Genomic DNA, 18,374 nt, shown 5'->3' with positions numbered 1-18,374 from the left:
CCTGCTCTGGCAAAATGCTCACTAGGGAAATATAATTATTTTTGGCTGATGCTGTTCCTGGAACATGAACAGGTTCTGGATGCACTGTCAGTATTTATAAATCAGAATACTAACAATGCTTCCATAGACATCATTTTGGACACCCTTAAGGCACACCCGAGGGGCCTAATTATTAAGGAAATCTCCTTTATAAAATGTAACTCTAAGACTTGGGAGAGCTCCCTAATACAGGAGGCTCAGTGGGTGAAAGCTGCTTATACAACCAATCCTACTTCAAACAACCATAGTGGCTGGATGGACACAAAAAATTATATAAATCTATGGCCACTAAAAAAAATGAGAGTGCAGCAGAAGATTTCCTGTATTGATGCTATTTATAATGACAATGAAATAAGGACTTCCCATCCTGAAATTCTACTGAACTTTACATAGGTCTTTACACATCTATGGTATCCTTGAATCCTGGGGCAATGCAACAGTTTTTAAATGGTTGTCCCTTTCCAACAGCTGCAGGGACAGATTTAGTCATGCTTAACTTTCCTATCACGCTAAAGGAGCTTTTACTAGGGTTGGCCAGCACCCCGAATAATAAGACACCAGTTACAGAGGGGATACCATTGGAAGTGTATAAAAAAATATGTTGAGGTCCTATTGCCAGAATTATTAAAAAAGTCTATCATGAAGCAGCTACTACAGAAAACCTAATCAAACAAAGCTATTATAATTATCCTACCAAAACTGGAAAAAGATTTCCAATATTACCAGAGGCCTACCATCCCATCTCCCTATTGACTAACCCAAATTGAACCCAAAACTATTGACCCCAAATTGAACCCAAAACTATTGACAAACATTTTGGCAACTAGATTTACTAAAGTCATCCCTAAACTGGTCCATAGTGATTAGTCGGGGTTTATCCAGCTAGATCTACTACCAATATTATCCAACGCTTATTTTTGAACCTGCAGATTTAGACAACCCTGTTAACAGGGCTATACTAGACACTACCAAGGTGTGCGATAGTGTTGAATAGCCGTACATCCCGGAGGTTTTGGCAAAGTTTGGACTGGGAGATCTGTATCAACTGGATCCAAATCCTGTATGCACATTTGAGGGTGATTTATCTGACCCTTTTCCATTGCGGAGGATAACAAGACATGGTGCCACTGTTGCTCTTCTGTTCACTTTAGCATTGGAACCCCTTGTTGCCATGGGCAGGGGCTCTACCAAAAGGTTTTCACAGGTTTTCATACAGGTTCAATGGAGGAAAAAACCTTCCTCTACATAGATGAGGCTCTTTTATATTTGACCAATACTTCTAAGACTCTACAGGTCACTTTTTCTCTCATAGATAAATTTGGGATGTTATGGGGTTTTCCATAAACTGGAGCAAATCAGTTTTGATGTTACTAGACTTTTAGACCTGTATCTCTCCCTCTCCCTCTGTGTGCTCAACAAATTCAGCTGGTAGCCTCATTTAAACATCTAGGGGTTGTGACTACTCCTGACTCACAACAGTCCCTGCAACTAAATCTTGTATCCCTACTGGAAGGCTGGGAAGCAACCTTGAGTTCTATACCCCTGGTTTCTGTTTCATCTTCACAAAAACTCACTCAACTATTTATCATTCATTTGGTCTATAGAACTCTGGACAAATGAATCCACTGGGGTAAAAGGGATTCACCGCTGTGTCCTAAGTGTGGATTCATGTGTGAATTGAAGCTCTATTTTCACAGCTAATTGACACAGTAGTTGTTCAGAGGTTCAGGTGAGGTTTACACTAGGATTAGGTCAGGTTTGAAATCGTGTTCACAAACTCATGACATGTGTGATTCAAAAGCAGGTCCCATAGAAGTCAGTGAGCCTGTAATCTGCACCTGAACCGAACCACACTACTCAGAAATCGAACAGGACACTTTGTTAATCCGCACTGCCAGCGCAGAGGACTTTTGTGAACAGGCACCATAGAAAGCAAAGTTATTTCACATGTCATGCGGATTGGATGCAGTTCAAACCACATCCAATCCCCATTTATGTGAATCAGCTCTAAATGCAATAATAATAGGGAAGACTTTATTCACATGATCTGGTGCTACCCAAAGTTGAATACATATTGGTCTGATATGTTAGATACTTCACCCAGGGTACTATCCCACATGATCTTATAATGTGTTTTTTTGGTGCCCTGGATGAAGAAATATTTCAAACAGAGGTGCTAATAATGGCAACAAGACTACTTTATATAGTTTGAAAACTCATAGCCAGACATTGGATGTCACCCCCCCCCCCCCCCAGAGCTGGTTGGAAATGCCAGGTCTGGCTCCACCTCAACTGCTAATGGCATATTAATACAGGTATTAATATAGGTATGAGTTCTATTTGCAGTCCCAGGAGAGTACCTACCAAAACATGCAAAATGTTCAATGGGCTATAATTAATGTTTACACATCAAAGGGATGGGATTGATGCAGTCACGTGTTTGTGGAAATGTAAATCTCTGAATATTGTAATATAATGCATCTCTTACTTCCTACTTTTCTGTAACACGTGTGTTTACTGAAGATTTTCCATGTACAGTTTATGCACTCTTATTTTTTCAATAAAAAGTAACGGATTAAAAATATATCATTAAGTGCTTTTTTAATGTCTGTTTGATAACCTGTTCTACCTGCTGTACTGTGTATGTCGAAGCATTATCTCAAATAATGTTATCAGGAAGTATGTTAGGACTAGAGAACACCCTCATTATAGAGTTTACAAGATGGGGAGATGTTCTTTCTTAACACTTCCTGTTCTAGGGTTACAATCAGGGGCGTATCTACCGCAATGCAAACAAGGCGTTTGCCTAGGGCGGCAATTTTTAGGGGGGTGGCACCCCCCCTTCCCCCCCGGAAGAAGGGACCTTGAGAGCAGCGGTGGACAGAGCCATGCAGGGCCGCCAGCAGAGGGGTACCTTCGGTACTCTTGCAGTGGCCCGGAGGACAGCAGGAGGATCGATGTGGGGGAGGGCAGTTGCAGAGTGATGCTCCTGTACCTCTCCCTCCAGCAGCTGATGAGCCGGGACCAGGGGACAGCCTGGAGCAGGGAGAGGAGAGGATCTGAAGGAGGTGAGCTGTACTGTGAGCTGTACTGTGTTCTGTGGGATCTCCCTGTCTCCCTCCCTGTATGGGGCTGCACACACCTCCCCCCTCCTTCCTGCCTCACGGAGATCAGCAGCCCTTGGAGAGAGGTGGGGGGGAGAGGGGGGGAGAGAGAGAGAAGAGAGAGAGAGAGGGGGGAGAGAGAGAAAGGGGGAGGAGAGAAAGAGAGAGAGGGGGGAGAAGAGAGGGGGAGAGAGGGGGGGAGAGGGAGAAGAGAGAGGGAAGGGGGGGAGAAGAGAGAGAGAGAGAAGAGAGGGGAGAGAGAGAGAGGGGGAGAGAGAGAGGGGGGGGGGTAGGGGGAGGGGGGGAGAGAAGAGAGAGGGAAGAGAGAAAGGGAAGAGAGGGGAAAGAGAGAGGGAATATATATATAGAGAGAGAAGGGGGAAGAGAGAAGAGAGAGAGAGAGAGAGAGAGAGAGAGGAGATAGAGAAGAGAGAGGGAAGAGAGAGAGAGGGAAGAGAGAGAGGGGGGGAATGAAGAGAGATGGTGAAGAGAGAGGGAATGAAGAGAGAGAGAGAGAGAAAGAGGGTGAAGAGAGATGGGGAATGAAGAGAGAGAGGGAAAGAAGAGAGAGAGAAAGAGGGGGAAGGGAGGGAGAGGGAGGAGAGAGAGGGGGAGAGAGAGAGGGGGGAAAGAGAGAGAGGGGGGGAAGAGAGAGAGGGGGAAGAGACAGAGAGGAGAGAGAATGAAGAGAGAGGGAAGAGAGAGGGGGGAGAGGTAGAGAGAGAGGGGGGTGATAGTGAGGGGAGAGAGAGGGGGGAGAGAGAGAGAGAGATAGGGGAAGAGAGGGAGAGAAGGAAGAGAGGGGGGAGAGAGAGAAATAGGGGGAAGAGAGGGGGAAGAGAGAGAGAAGGAAGAGAGGGGGAGCGAGATAAGGGGAAGAGAGAGAGAGAAGGAAGAGAGGGGGGAGGGGTGGAGAGAGAGGGAAGAGAGAGAGAATCATATATATTTATATATATATATATATATATATATATATATATATATATATATATATATACACATACATAAACACTTATTGACTCTCTCGCTCTCTCACTGGGGGGGGGGGGGCGCAAAATTTTTGTGTTGCCTAGGGCAGCACGAAGTCTAAATACATCACTGGTTACAATACAGCTCCTCCACAGACAGGGAGAATGTTACTGACAATGACACCAGGTAAAAACAATATTAAAAAGAAAAAATAACACAGCTAGCACATCACAGCTAGGACTGATAAGCTACAATATATTACTTTTTTAGATACAATTTTAGGCAATGCACAGGCACAGATCTGAGAGCTCTCCTACAGCTGGGTAGAAGGGCTCCATCAACTTTAAGCAATAGCAAAGCTTCTCCTTTACTGAAATGAGAGTAATATGCCAACATCAACCAATAAAGATGCTAATTATTCTACTTTCCATGCTAGAAGCCTGGGACTTGATAAATAGCATCCTATTTTTGTGTAATGTTTTAGATTACAATAATACAAAATATGGTAATTTGATAATTGAGAATATACTCTCTAACATTCAAGAGGTAAGGAAATACAGGCAAAGATGAGCATATTTGAATTTAGATAAGAAAGACATATTGCTTCATTAAAAGTTTGATAAAAATATAGTTGGGTGTTACACAAATGACATGTTTAACTCTTTTTTTTGGACATATGGGAAACAACTACAACAAATAATAAGTCAATATATAAATGTATATGACGTTATACAATTAACTGGAATATCTGGAAAATAGATCAAAACAGTAGAAGGGGTCAACGTTAGTAAATACTCAAGAAAAAAGTGTGTATGTATTTTAAAAATAATATATATATATATATGTCTTAAAATTACCCTGCCACTACAGGTTCAGTTGTTCAGGTTCAGGTAAAGCTTACCTGTAAAATAATATCCTATATACCAGGGGTCTCCAAACTTTTCAAACAAGGGGCCAGCATATGGTCCTTCAGACTTTAGGAAGGCTATATTAGGGCCAGTGAGGATAGAAAATGTCCAGGCGCCAACATCAGTGAGAATAAACATGGCCTCAGGGTTGATGGTCAGTAGGAGGAGTAGTGCCCCATCATTGGTATTAGTGGGAAGAATAATACACCATCATTGGTTTCAATGGAAGAAGTGCTACTCCATTGTTGGTCTCTGTGGGAGGAATAGTACCCCAAGGGCCAGATAAAGGGTAGCAAAGGGCCATATCCTGCCCTCGGACTGCAGTTTGGAGACCCCTGCTATATAATGACATTTCTGCAGCTTGTCTGTTAAAACATTGTTGCATTGCTGATTCTTAGCTTCCTCAGATATTTGACACTTTTGCGTGAATATCTCAGTACCTCCTGCTGGGTGCTGTGGTCCCTCCTGCCTGCTCTACCTCATGGCAGGGCATACAGGCCAGTGGGAGGAACCAGTGTGTGATTGGGGATCTGGTATTTACCTGACCTCCAATTGTTTTAACTGATTCACCACTGTGTATCAGTTAAGCATAGAATGTTCAATACAACTTCAAATGGCTGTCCTGTTCCAGAGGTTTTGTAGAGTACCTCTCCTGTGTGCATGGCAAGTGGTATATACTACTGGTCGGAATGCAATCCCAGCAGGTGAAGAATAGGATATCTGGCTCAAACACATCATACAAGAATTTCTAGTTCCAGGGCATCTCATGAAAAACAAGAAAATGTGTAGTCATTTTGTTTTTTTCTCTTCTGCCACAGTGAACAGGATACCAAAATCAGTGACGTACTTGAAGGGTGCCAAGGGTGTGATCCACTCTGGGTACCAGAACTCTAGAGGTGCCGGATGGTCATCCAAATTTGCTTTAGTGTTGGAGCGTGCAATTGTCACTATAATAGTAGTATAGTGATAGCATCATTAATCTAGCCACTTCTGCCTGTCTGACAGTGACAATTCAGAGACAAGGGGAAGCTACTCATTAGCTCCGGGCACATGACACAGCTGAAGGGAGGACTTCCCTTACTCTGAACTGTTACTGCATCTGGTTAGTAGAGGAATTATGTCTGCACTAAAGAGGTATCTGTACTGAAAGTTTAGGCAGGGAAAGGGTCTGTACTGAGGGAATCTATACAGGGGGTGTCTGTACTGGGAGGGTCTGTATTGAGGGAGTCTGTACTGGGGGGTGCTGTAGTAAGGGGGATCTGTACTAAGAGGGTCTGTACTGGGGATGTCTGTAGTGGGGGATCTGTACTAAGGGGGTGGCTGTACTAGGGGTTTGTACTACGAGTGTCTGTACTAAAGGATTAGGCTGATGGGGGGGGGGGGTTGTACTGAGGGGTTAGGATGGAAGTGAAAAGCTGTACTAGGGAGGACCTGCACTGTGGAGTCTGTACTGAATGATTAGGCTTGGAGGGGGGTCTGTACTACAGCAGTGTGCACTGGGGGGGGGGATCTGTTCTGAGGAGTGAAGCCAGTAAAGGGGTCTGTGCTCTGGAGTCTTTACTGGGGGGCAGTATGACAGGGAGGTTTTACTGGGGAGGGTCTGTACTGAGTAGGTTCTGTACTGGGGGATGCACAAGGATTAGCTGGGAGGGGGATCTGCACAGAAGGGTTAGGCTAGGGGGGGCTATATTAGGGAGTCTGCGCTGGGGGGGGGGTCTGAGGTGCTGGGCTGGGAGGAGGTCTGTACCAAAAGGTTAAGCTGGGAAGGGGTTCTGTACTGAGGTATTGGGCTATGAGTAGGGATTCAGGGTGTGGTGAAAGACCTGCAATGGGGGTAGATAGGTCTGTTGGTTGTTACTGAGGGGATATGAGCTTGGGGGTGGTTGGATTTGCACTGAGAGAAGGAGGTAATTTTTTTGGTTGTACTGTTGTAGATTCACCTTTGCATTATGCTCTCCCGAGCCCTGCACTCATTGTGTTATACACACCTGAGAGTGTATGTATAAGCACTGTGGCATATGTGTGCTATGTATACAGTGAGTAAGCACAGGTTTTATTTAACTATGGCCTTTTAAAAGCCTCCCATATCCAACCACACCAATAATTTGGCATGGCAAGATATGCACACCACGTTTTTTCTTGTTTTATTTATGTTTGTGGGGGGGGGGAGTGTGTGTGGGGGGTATTGAAAGATAATCAACCCAGGATAGCAAATATGCTAGATATGCCATTGTCCGCAATATCAACACAATAAACCTATCAGGGTATATGCATAAACCAGTGGTTGTTACATTCACCAAACATTCAATGTAGGTGAATGAGAAATAAGGAAATCTAAATGTGCAGCAAATGTGCTGAAAGGGAATGCGCTTGATGGAAAATGATACCAAATAACTCAATTGATAAATTTCCTGTAAATGATAGCAGATGAACGGTTACTCAATTATTCAGCACAATATAAATATCTCTATGGATGCCAGACTGATCTTTCAAAGCTGAAATAAAATATTTGTGTATGTCTTGCTGACCTTCTTTTATGCCTTTTATACAGGTAAAGACTTTCAGTGTTAATTTACTGTACCTATACAAAATGATTATCCAAAGGAAAGTCTCTTGGCTACAATGGCAGATTGTTAGCAGTGTTACCATAGGACTATAATAATTTGCGAGGATAGTATAGATAATAACAGGATCATAAAAATTAAACATATAACACCTGGATTCATAGCAATTTGATTTGCTACTTGCACCAATACATCAACATTTTAGTCAGACAGAATCATCGTCCAGTTCTGCTGCATGTTTAGATATGTTTGACATAATCTGCCCATTTAGCCTGCTGGGCCAAGCAACAAGATCATCAGCATCTGTTGGTGTTATTCTGACATGTTCATACATCCGTTAGTGGCCTACATTTGAACTAATTTACAGAAGGTACAATAATAGGCATTACATTTGTATGCAGAGGTGGTTTTCACATGTACAACTGAATTATAACTTTTATGTGAAACACCTGTTGAAAATATTCAAAAGCAAGCCCAAGTTATGAGAACTTATCCAAGCTGAATAAATGAGAAATGATGTTCAGATGTTAGGGAAAAATATTTTCTACACATCCGTGCACAGTGCAGCCATCCTCCCCTCACCCTGAAATGGCTAGAATTATGCAACAATAGCTTTCACTTTGCTGAACAGCATATGAAAGCATAATGTTAGTTATTTAAGACTCCGTGTTGAGCTGGAAACTTTCAGATATTTCTGAATTTTATTAAAAGTTTATATATATATATATATATATATATATATATATATATATTGTGGGAACTCGCTTCTTTGGTAGAGCTTTTCTTTTCAAAAGCACACAGCAACTCACTTCTTTTTAAGGGCCTTTTTGCCCAATTTTATTTACAAGAAAAAGTTCCATAAAGGCTTCCCGCGCAGGGGTATCCACTATCACACAAATTAAACAATACTCAGCCTTCTGGCAATCTCAGGGATACTGCTCTATGTCTGTCTCCTGCAGACTCCTTCCAAAAGGTTTTTGCACACAGCAAACCTCTAGCACACAGCTAGTCTGGCTTCCACCTCTCCTTGGTGAAGCCCACCTGACTCCAAGGCAGAGACCTCCTGTCTGCCGGGGTGGAGCCCTCCTGACTCCTGTCTGCCGGGGTGGAGCCCTCCTGACTCCTGTCTGCCGGGGTGGAGCCCAGAACCATGGCCCGGCCTCCACAAAAATGGCCTGCATGCACCTGTGCAATCAGCGCACTGGCTGATCTCAAAACATGGGCCCAGGACTGGAGACTTCCACCATGGCAGGATACTGCACTGCCACTATATATATATATATATATATACACATATACATACACATATATATATATATATATATATATATATATATATATTTGATACAATATAAAAATATATCTCAAACTTATTTTTTTTTTCATTTTGGAGAGAGTATGGGATGGTTAAAATTTTTGTAAAGTTTTTTCTTGTCTATGTCCCGCAAGAGATACTTTGCCTTCTGTCCCAAAGGCACTATAGTAAGGGAGAAGAAATCTCGCCAAGTGAGGGCAAATGCCCTGTTAGACAGATGTTGCCACTGCAAGTATCCCCATTAGAGGAGTATTCCTTTGTCTTTAGTGATGGCGGCTTAACAACACATAGGTGTATAGAGGGGGACAATTTGGTCTGGTTGAAGAGGATTAGTATACCCAGAATGGTGGATGACATTGATTAGGTTTGTTGAGACTGGCAACATGCAACATTGTTATCCCAGTGGAACACACTTGTTGTGGAGCATATCAGTTTATATGAATTTGGGCTGTGTTAAGGACTATTACTGGAGATGTGTTACATTATTTGGGACAATTCACTCCAAGCAGGAACAGCCATCTGTATATTAATGTATGCATATTTGCCACACCTTTGAAAATCCCCTTGACTCTAATAAACTATTGATATACATTAACCCATATAATTGTCCTGCTGGCAATCACTTTGGGTTACCGCCTTGCACTCTCAAAATTTGTGGTGATACTTTAGGTTATTCTCTGCCTCCAAGAATACAAGGTCCTGAGGAAGCAAATAATGCATAACATGTCAACCTCTTGGAATATAACTATTGGCATAAGAAAATGATAAGCATAGAAACAGTTGTGCTCAAAAGTTTGCATACCCTGGCAGAAATTGTGACATTTTGGCATTTATATTGAAAATATGACTGATTGTGCCAGAAAGAAGCCTTTACTGAGCCAATGCTACAAAAAAGCATGACAACACATAGACACTCCTTACCAGGAGGCATCGGCATTGGCACAGTGAATGTTTCTTTCTGGCAACTCGACTACACAGCTCATTTTTGTTCAAGTATTGTTGTTTGATGCTCCTTAGAAAAAACAAAAATCACACAGTCTTTTTCCAGAGCAGCCTCTATTTTTCCTGAGGCTACCTGTGGGTTTTTCTCTGTATCCCAAACAATTCTTCTGCGAGTTGTGGCTACTATCTTTTTTGGTCTACCTGACCTTGGCTTGGATCAAGAGATCCTCCAACTTCTTTCCACTTCTTAATAAGTGATTGAACAGTACTTACCCAGCATATTCAAGGCTTCAGATATATTTTTATATAATATTTCATCTTTGTAATGTTCCAATACCTTGTTACACAGGCCTTTTGTTGTGATTTCAGTGAGATTTTGAATAAAGTTTTTATATTGTTGTATATATACAGTACATGTGTCTGTCCTCTTTGGTACCAATAAAGTCCTAAGTTTTTGGGGTTTTGGAGGTATAAGATTAAGTGATGTGGTACCCCAAATATCAGTCCTACATTTAAATATATCACCTTCTTACCTTTATTAGTGACAACTGTAAAATGTTTGTTTTCCCATCACCTTCTGTCCCAGTTGGTCATTAGAAAGTAAAAATAAGGCGAATTTACACGAGAGGAATACATAAAAAAATTGGCCAATTAAATTATCACTAGGCACACTGGCTACATAAAAAAATTGGCCAATTAAATTATCACTAGGCACACTGGCTCCAGTTTGGCAGCACTCCACAACATGAGAACACCCCTTGGAAACGTGGAATGGAAAAACAGAATTGTCAATTCATGCATATACAGGCAATTGAGAGCACCAAGCATCAAAGTGTTCAAAGTTTTATTGATAACATTTTTCATGGCACAGAAAAAAAAAAATATCAGCAAAGGCCAAACAGACCACCCTTTCATCAGGGCTCAGGAACTTCAACTGCACATAAATGGGCATAGATAAGCAGAACCTAGACAAATCTCTAACGTGGTTTTTGTTTGCAACAGTTTCACAAGGCAAGTTATACCAATGTTAACAAGGGCAGCAAAGGGCAAATCTGTACTGGTGAATTGGTGATACAGATACCTTAAATCTCCTAATATGAGTATGTAAACTATACCTTGGATCAGTGACTTAGAAACCAGTTTTTAAAAGCAATAGCTGCTAGACCTATGTTTTAGATGAACCCACAATTTAGGTTGACTTTGCACCTAGGTATGTTAACATGTGCTACATTAAGTCAACCTGTTCTTTTTTAGTGTGTTACCTTGCATCGTGGTGGATTGTAGAACAAGTGCACTGTGGAGGTTCTTTGGGGTGCAATTAAAATGAATGGCACCACAATGCACAAACGTATGTGATGTACATTACGTCAAACTACAGGGCAACTAAACAGCATAACCACTTAGAGTTCTTTCACATGTGCATTGAGTCTGGATCCGTCTGTCGGTTTTTCAGACAAATTCAGACTGAACAACAATGTACTGTATATCTGTGGACAGACAGATGTCAGAGTTAATATATGTGCTCAGAAAAAGGCATAAAAGATATTCACCCTTTGCTTTCAGAAAATATGTAATGTTTGGGGGTTCTAAGTAATTATCTTGTAGAAAAAAATGCTGATTTTTGCATGTATGTGAGAGATGTCAGAATTGGCTTAGGCAGCAAATCATTAATATTATAAAACTTCTCTTGTAGCTTTTATGCCATATTTATATACATATACGATGCATATAATATAAATGACAAAAATATGGCAGAAATTCCTTCTGTATGCATTTACTTCTGAGACAGAAAAATTAGGTTAAGTTTTATTGTTTTAATAAATGAAAGGTAAAAGGTAGAAATTGTAGTGTACAATTTACTATTTCTAATTTAATCCCAAATCTATATTCTGGTTGATTAATGAAATACATGGATGTAAATTTTAGATCTATATAATTTTTTTTTCTTCCATGTGCCCATTAATCATTGTCAAGAGCACTAATAATTGTACAATAATTAGCTGAGCTCTCATATAAACTACTCTGACTATTAAATAGGCAAGGCTGTTGAATAAAATAATAAGTATGTGTCATTTTCTTATTTTTCAAGTCTAGAATTACAGTCAGCGAATAGTTGTAAATCATATTACTAAATTTGGAAGTCATAGTCCATTAATGTAAGTCATGTGCTATTAAAATCATTACAGTCCTAACTGTAACCTTTTTAAGCAACTGTGAAAGATTGCTCTCCTGGATTCTGTAACCACAAATAGCTGACAAATTATAGGCTGGAATCACAAGCAGCAAACCATAGCCACAAATTCATCATTGTTACGTTGATTTCATCTTTGTTAATGTACCTGAAAACACACACTTTCACAAGTTCTCCTTTACTTGTACAATATATTATAATTCACCAGATCATATGGGAGTATTAGTTAATTAATATGAAAACGACACACCTAAGTACTTATTGAAATTAACTGTCCACTGCAGGAAGGTTATCCTACTGCTAATTTTACACAGGCAGATTTCCACAAGTGAATAGCATAAAGTATAGCTTTTATGAATGCATGGATATTTTCTCTATACATTAGGCAGTAGTGGCAAGACACTTGTGATATCTGTAATTAAATAAACAAATTGATTCTAGACACGTTGCATCACACAGCTGAATTGTTTGTTGGCTATGAGTTCAGGTAAACTTTGTTATTTGCTGTTGTTTAACCACTAGCCTACAGGGCACTTATACCCCCTTCCTGCCCAGGCCAATTTCCAGCTTTCAGTGCTGTCGCACTTTGAATGACAATTGCGTGGTCATGCAACACTGTACCCATATGAAATTTTTATCATTTTTTTGTGACAGATAGAGCTTTATTTTGGTGGTATTTAATCACCTCTGGGTTTTTTATTTTTTCTTAAACAAACCAAAAACCACAGACAATTTTGAAAAAAACAGTTTTTTCCTAGTTTTTGTTATTAAATTTTGTAAATAAGTGATTTTTCTCCTTCACTGATGTGCGCTAATGAGGGTGCACTGATAGGCTGCACTGATGGACACTGATAGGTGGCACTGATGGGCACTGATGAGGAGGCACTGGTAGGTGTCACTGATGTGTATTGACAGGCATCATTGATTGGCACTGAAAGGCAGCACTGATATATGGCACTGATATATGGCACTGATAGGCAGCACTGATAGGCGGCACTGACTGGCACTGATGGGCGGCACTGACTGGCACTGATAGGCGGCACTGACAGGCACTGATAGGCAGCACTGATGCGCACTGATAGGCGGCACTGATTGGCAGCACTGATAGGTGGCACTGATTGGCACTGATGGGTGACACTGAAAGGCAGCTCAGATGGGCACTGATATGTGGCATTGATGTGCACTGGTGTGCACTGCATAGTGGCACTGATGTGGCACTGGCACAAGGCACTGATGAGCACTGACATAAGGCACTGATGGACACTGACAGGTGGCACTGCTGGGGCTACACTGATCAGCAGGGCACACTGATCATCAGTGCCCTGATGATCAGTGTACATGTCCCCTTCGCGGAAACAGCTCGAGAGGAGAGAAATGCTGATTACCGGCATTTCCCTGTTTACATGTGATCAGCTGTGATTGGACACCGCTGATCACATGACCAAGCCGACATATTCAGCGCTTTCCGTGATCGGTGATCTGCTGTGTCGGAGGGACATAGAGCACCGCCGATCGCCGCGCTGCGCACTCTCTGAGCCGCGCATGCACAGTGAGATTGGGAGGACGTCATATGACATCATCCCAGAACGAGAGAACCACCTTGCGCCCATCATATTACTATATGGCAGATGGAAGGTGGTTAAAAAGTTTATTCTACCCCTTTATCCTGTCCATCTCTTAGTTTTCATCAGTGAGTACTCACTCTACGCTCTTGATATTTAGCCCTTATAATGAATGACTTCAAGGTCTATCCAGGACTTCCAACATAAAAAAGATTGCAGGTAAAGCAAAGAAAACATGCTTGCTTGCAGTGTTTTCCTTTCCATAATGTTCTACTCGCTTGCAGTGTGCCTTTGAACTTCCTTATAAATCTGACTAGTCAGTAGGTATGAGCTCAAGGTTCAGTCCTTCCCCAAAACGTCCTTAGGCTTTCCTCATCCAGAGATTGATGATTTCTCGAATGACTACCATACTCAAATTTTTCGGCAGCTATAATTACCATAACCAGACACTGAAAACAGCAATTGGCACCCACTCCATCCAAAACTATTGCCATAGTTAAAGTGGTTGTAAAGGCTCAAGGGTTTTCACCTTCATGAATTCTATGCATGAAGGTAAGAGACCTTCTGTGTGCAGCTGCCCCCCAGTTTCCAATACTTAAATGAGCCCCCTTCAAGCCAGCAATGTTTTTGACAGCCTCTGCTGTCTGCCAACTCTTCCTTCTCATTGGCTACGACAGCAGCAGGAGCCCATTGGCTCCCATTGCTGTCAATCACAGCCAGTGAGTCAATGAGGAAAGAAAAGCAGGAGGTACTGAGCCACGATTCTATGAGTATTATGGACACATAGAGGAGCAGCTTGGGGATGAGCACGCAGCAATGCCCCCCGAGCGAGCAGCTTTCCCTGGGGGCACTTCTTGAGAGGGAGGAGCAACGGCAGGGGGCTGCTCTGTACAAAATCACTGCACAGAGCAGGTAAGTATAGACATGTTTGTTATTAAAAATAAAAACAAAGCTTTAGTCTTACTTTAAAACACACTATCAGTATGAAAAAATGTTGGCTCTAAGGAAAGATATCTATCTTACATTAAAAAATATGTGGAAACCCTGGTCTGATTGGAATGCTCAATGATCCCAGTATGTTATAGCTCTAGCTATGTATATATGTTATCTGGATCATTGTAGATTCCATTTTGTCCGATTATTTCTTTTTTACTCAAACTTATCTTATTTAACTGATGCTATACTACACAACTGCACTGCAAACGACAGTTGCCTTTTATAGCTTCTTTTACAAATGCCAATTATTATTATTATTATACAGGATTTATATAGCGCCAACAGTTTACACAGCACTTTACAACATAAGTGTAGACAGTACAATTACAATACAAGTTAATACAGGAGGATTCAAAGGCTCCTGCTCATTAGAGCTTATAATCTAAGAGGGAGGATCAAGAGATACAAAAGGTAATAACTGTGGGGGGTGGGCTGTTGGACAAATTACATGTACAGTTGTTAGCTGGGGGCAGGATAGGCCTCTCTGAAGAGATGAGTTTTCAGGGATTGTCTAAAAGTGGACAGAGATGGAAATGGTCAGACACATTGGGGAAGGGAGTTCTAGAAGATAGGAGTGGCTCTAGAGAAATCCTAGAGGCAAGCATGGGAGGAGGTGACAAGGAAGCTAGAGAGCAGGAGGTCTTTGGAGGAATGAAGAGAACAATTTGGTTGGTATTTTGAGTCCAGGTTAGTGATGTAACTAAGAACTGAGTTGTGGATGGCTTTATAAGTTGTTGTAAGTATCTTGAATTTTATTATTTGGGTGAGCGGGAGCCAGTGGAGAGACAAAGGCAAAGAGGGGTGGCAGACAATGAACAGTTGGTAAGGTGACTAGTCTGGCAGCAGCATCCACGATGGACTGGAGGGGGGATAGCCTATGCAAAGGCAAGCCAGTGAGGAGAGAGTTGCAGTAGTCAAGGCAGGAGATGACCAGGGAGTGAGTTAGAAGCTTTGTGGTGCCATTGGTTAGGAAGGGCTGTATCTTGGAGATGTTGTGGAGGTTGAGGTGGCAAGCTTGGGACAGCGATTGGATGTGGGGCCAAAAGGATAGTTCAGGGTCCAGGATTATACCCAGAACCCTGGCATGTTGGGACGGGTTGATGGTTTAGCTGTTGATTTTGACAAAGAACTCAGTGGAAGGGGCATGCAGGGGAGGAAATATTATGAGCTCAGTTTTGGATAGATTCATTTTCAGGAAGTGGCATGACATCCAGGCTAATATGTATGTTAGTAGATTAGTGATGCATGAGGAGACTGATAGAGTGAGCTGAGAGGTAGAGAAATAAATGTGGGTGTCATCAGCACAGAAATGGTATTGAAAGCCATGGGAGGCAATCAATTGCCCCAGAGAGGAGGTGTAGCTTGAGAATAGGAGGGGTCCCAGAACAGAACCTTGGGGAACCCCAATTGAGAAAGGAAGAGGAGAAGAGGAAATAAAATTGTGAGTGACACTGAAGGTGTGGTGGGATAGAAAGTCACAGAGACTAAACGAGTACAGTTTTTTGAGGAGGAGGAAGTGGTCCACTGTGTCAAAGGCAGCAGAGAGGTCCAAGAGTAGGAGTAAAGAATAGTGTCAATTAGTTTTAGCTCTCAGTAGATTGTTTGCAAGTTTGAGGAGAGCAGTTTCCGTAGGGTGCTGAAAGCAAAATCCAGACTGAAGGGGATCAAGAAAGTTATTCTCAGTGAGGTGGTTGCTCAGCTGGTTGTAGACCAGGCGTTCAAGGAGTTTGAAGGAGAAGGGGAGTAAGGATATGGATCGTAGGTTGTTAAGATTGGCAGGGTCTAGTGAGGGATTTTTAAGTATGAGGGTGACTAGTGCATGTTTTAGAGAATTGGAGAAGATGCCAGAAGAGAGGGAGAGATTGAAGATGTAAGTTAGAGAGTTTAGGCTAGAGCCAGGAGGGTGACCGTAGCATTTGCGAAGGAACAGTATCCAGGGGGCACGTGGTTAGGTGGGCATTAGAAAAATGTTTAGCAACCTCATCTATAGTAGTGGGGTTGAATGCGGGTAAAGTATTGATTGTCCCTGTGGATGTGGAGTGTTAAGTAGGGGCAGTATCTGCGCGAAGGAGATCTCCTCATGAATTGTAACGATTTTCTTTTTGAAGTGATTGGCAATCTCCTCGGCAGTGAGTGAGTTAGTGGATGGAGGCAGTGGAGGATGAAGAAGAGAGTTGAAGGCAGAGAAGAGTTGATGGGGATTGGATGAGAAGGTGTTAATGGGAGTAATGAAATAGGTCTGCTTGGCAGTGTGGAGGCAGGAATAGTATTTCAGGAGGGCAGATTTATATTGGTTGAAATATTTCTAAGACGCACAAGACCGCAGCTATGTTTTTTGAGACCTCTGATGTCATCTGTTTGCCAAGGTTGTAGGGGTCGGGGCCTGACTGTGTATGTAGTGAGGGGGCGAGCTTGTCTAGGAAGGATGACAGTGAACTGTTGTAGACAGAAGTGGCTAGATCTGGGCAGGATAGGGATGATATTTTGTCATAGAGGTGGTCTGTAGCAGAGTAAAGAAGAGAAGGGTTGAGGTGGCAAAGGTTTCTATGGGTAACTGTTAGGCGGTTGTTGGGAGATATAATAGGGGTATTGCTTCCACTTTTACACATGACAGCTTCCCGTTGTCAATGGTTGTTAAAGATGTTGGTGGGTGCAGGCTGAGTCATTAACAACCAGTGACACCACTGGTCCAATTCACTAAAATAGACAGGAATCCTCAGCCATATTAGCAAAGGGGTGGGGGAAGTTTATTTTTACAAATGCATACTGCTTTTATGATTTTAATGGGGACCTCATACAGAATAAAAGATGCTTGGGAGGGACCTCTAAAAACTGATGCCAGATCCTTAATACGAGCATACAGGGGGAGGGGACAAGCATGTAGTCACATGCCCTCAACATGGGAGGTACCTTTTGGACCCTGGCAAAGCACTTTGTATCCATGTTGATAAGGACAAGGCCCAAGTTGAGGACAAGGGCCTTTTCCTCACAACCTGGATGGTGATTTGGAGGGTCTGTGGGAGGGGAGCTTATCGTAATCTGGAAGTTCACTTTAACAATAAAGAGACTGCCAGATACTGCCTTCCGATGTGAATGAGTATGGGGTACATTGTAAAAAAGTAATCTAGAACTAAAGACACCCAAATGTTTCACAAGTCCTTTATTTAAAAAAAAATTAAAATGTCCCTCATTGTAAATCCAAAAGAGATAGGATATTTCTGTGCTTAACCTCAAATAGCTTTACACATAAATATAACCCATCAGGAGCTAAAAGGGTTTCATCATATGAACGCTAAAAAACTGAATCAACCTTCTGCGTGCTGCTATACATCCTTACACATTTCTAGCAAACTTTGTATAAAAACATGGGATTTGTGGTTCACATAAATTGCAATACATGTTTAAGCTGGCCAGCTGTATCTAAATAATCCCTCTCTGACCAGTCTCTACTCTATTCTGCAAAATTCAAATTACTTACTTGCTTATAGCATACTTCAATGGATATAGTGCCAATATGGGGTATATAAGACACAGTTGTAGAAGAGCTACAGACACAGGTCTGGTCACTGACTTTCACTGCAATAAAAGCAAGTAAGTAATTTGCATTTTACATAGTTAGCTAGCTTACACATAAAATCTGTTTAATGCAGAGTTTGCTAAAAATGTGTAAAGGTGTATAGCAGTGTGCAGAGGGTTGATGTTTTGGTGGGCATATCCCTTTAGCACCTGATGGGTTATATACACACGTGTAAAACCATTTTGGATTTTGAACACAGACATATTG

This window comes from Staurois parvus, unplaced genomic scaffold (genome assembly GCF_062004578.1).
Source record: "Staurois parvus isolate SC_StPar_1 unplaced genomic scaffold, SC_StPar_1.0 ptg000048l, whole genome shotgun sequence".
Lineage (NCBI taxonomy): Eukaryota > Metazoa > Chordata > Amphibia > Anura > Ranidae > Staurois > Staurois parvus.
The sequence above is the reverse complement of the archived record's forward strand: the minus strand, read 5'-3'. Positions refer to the sequence as shown.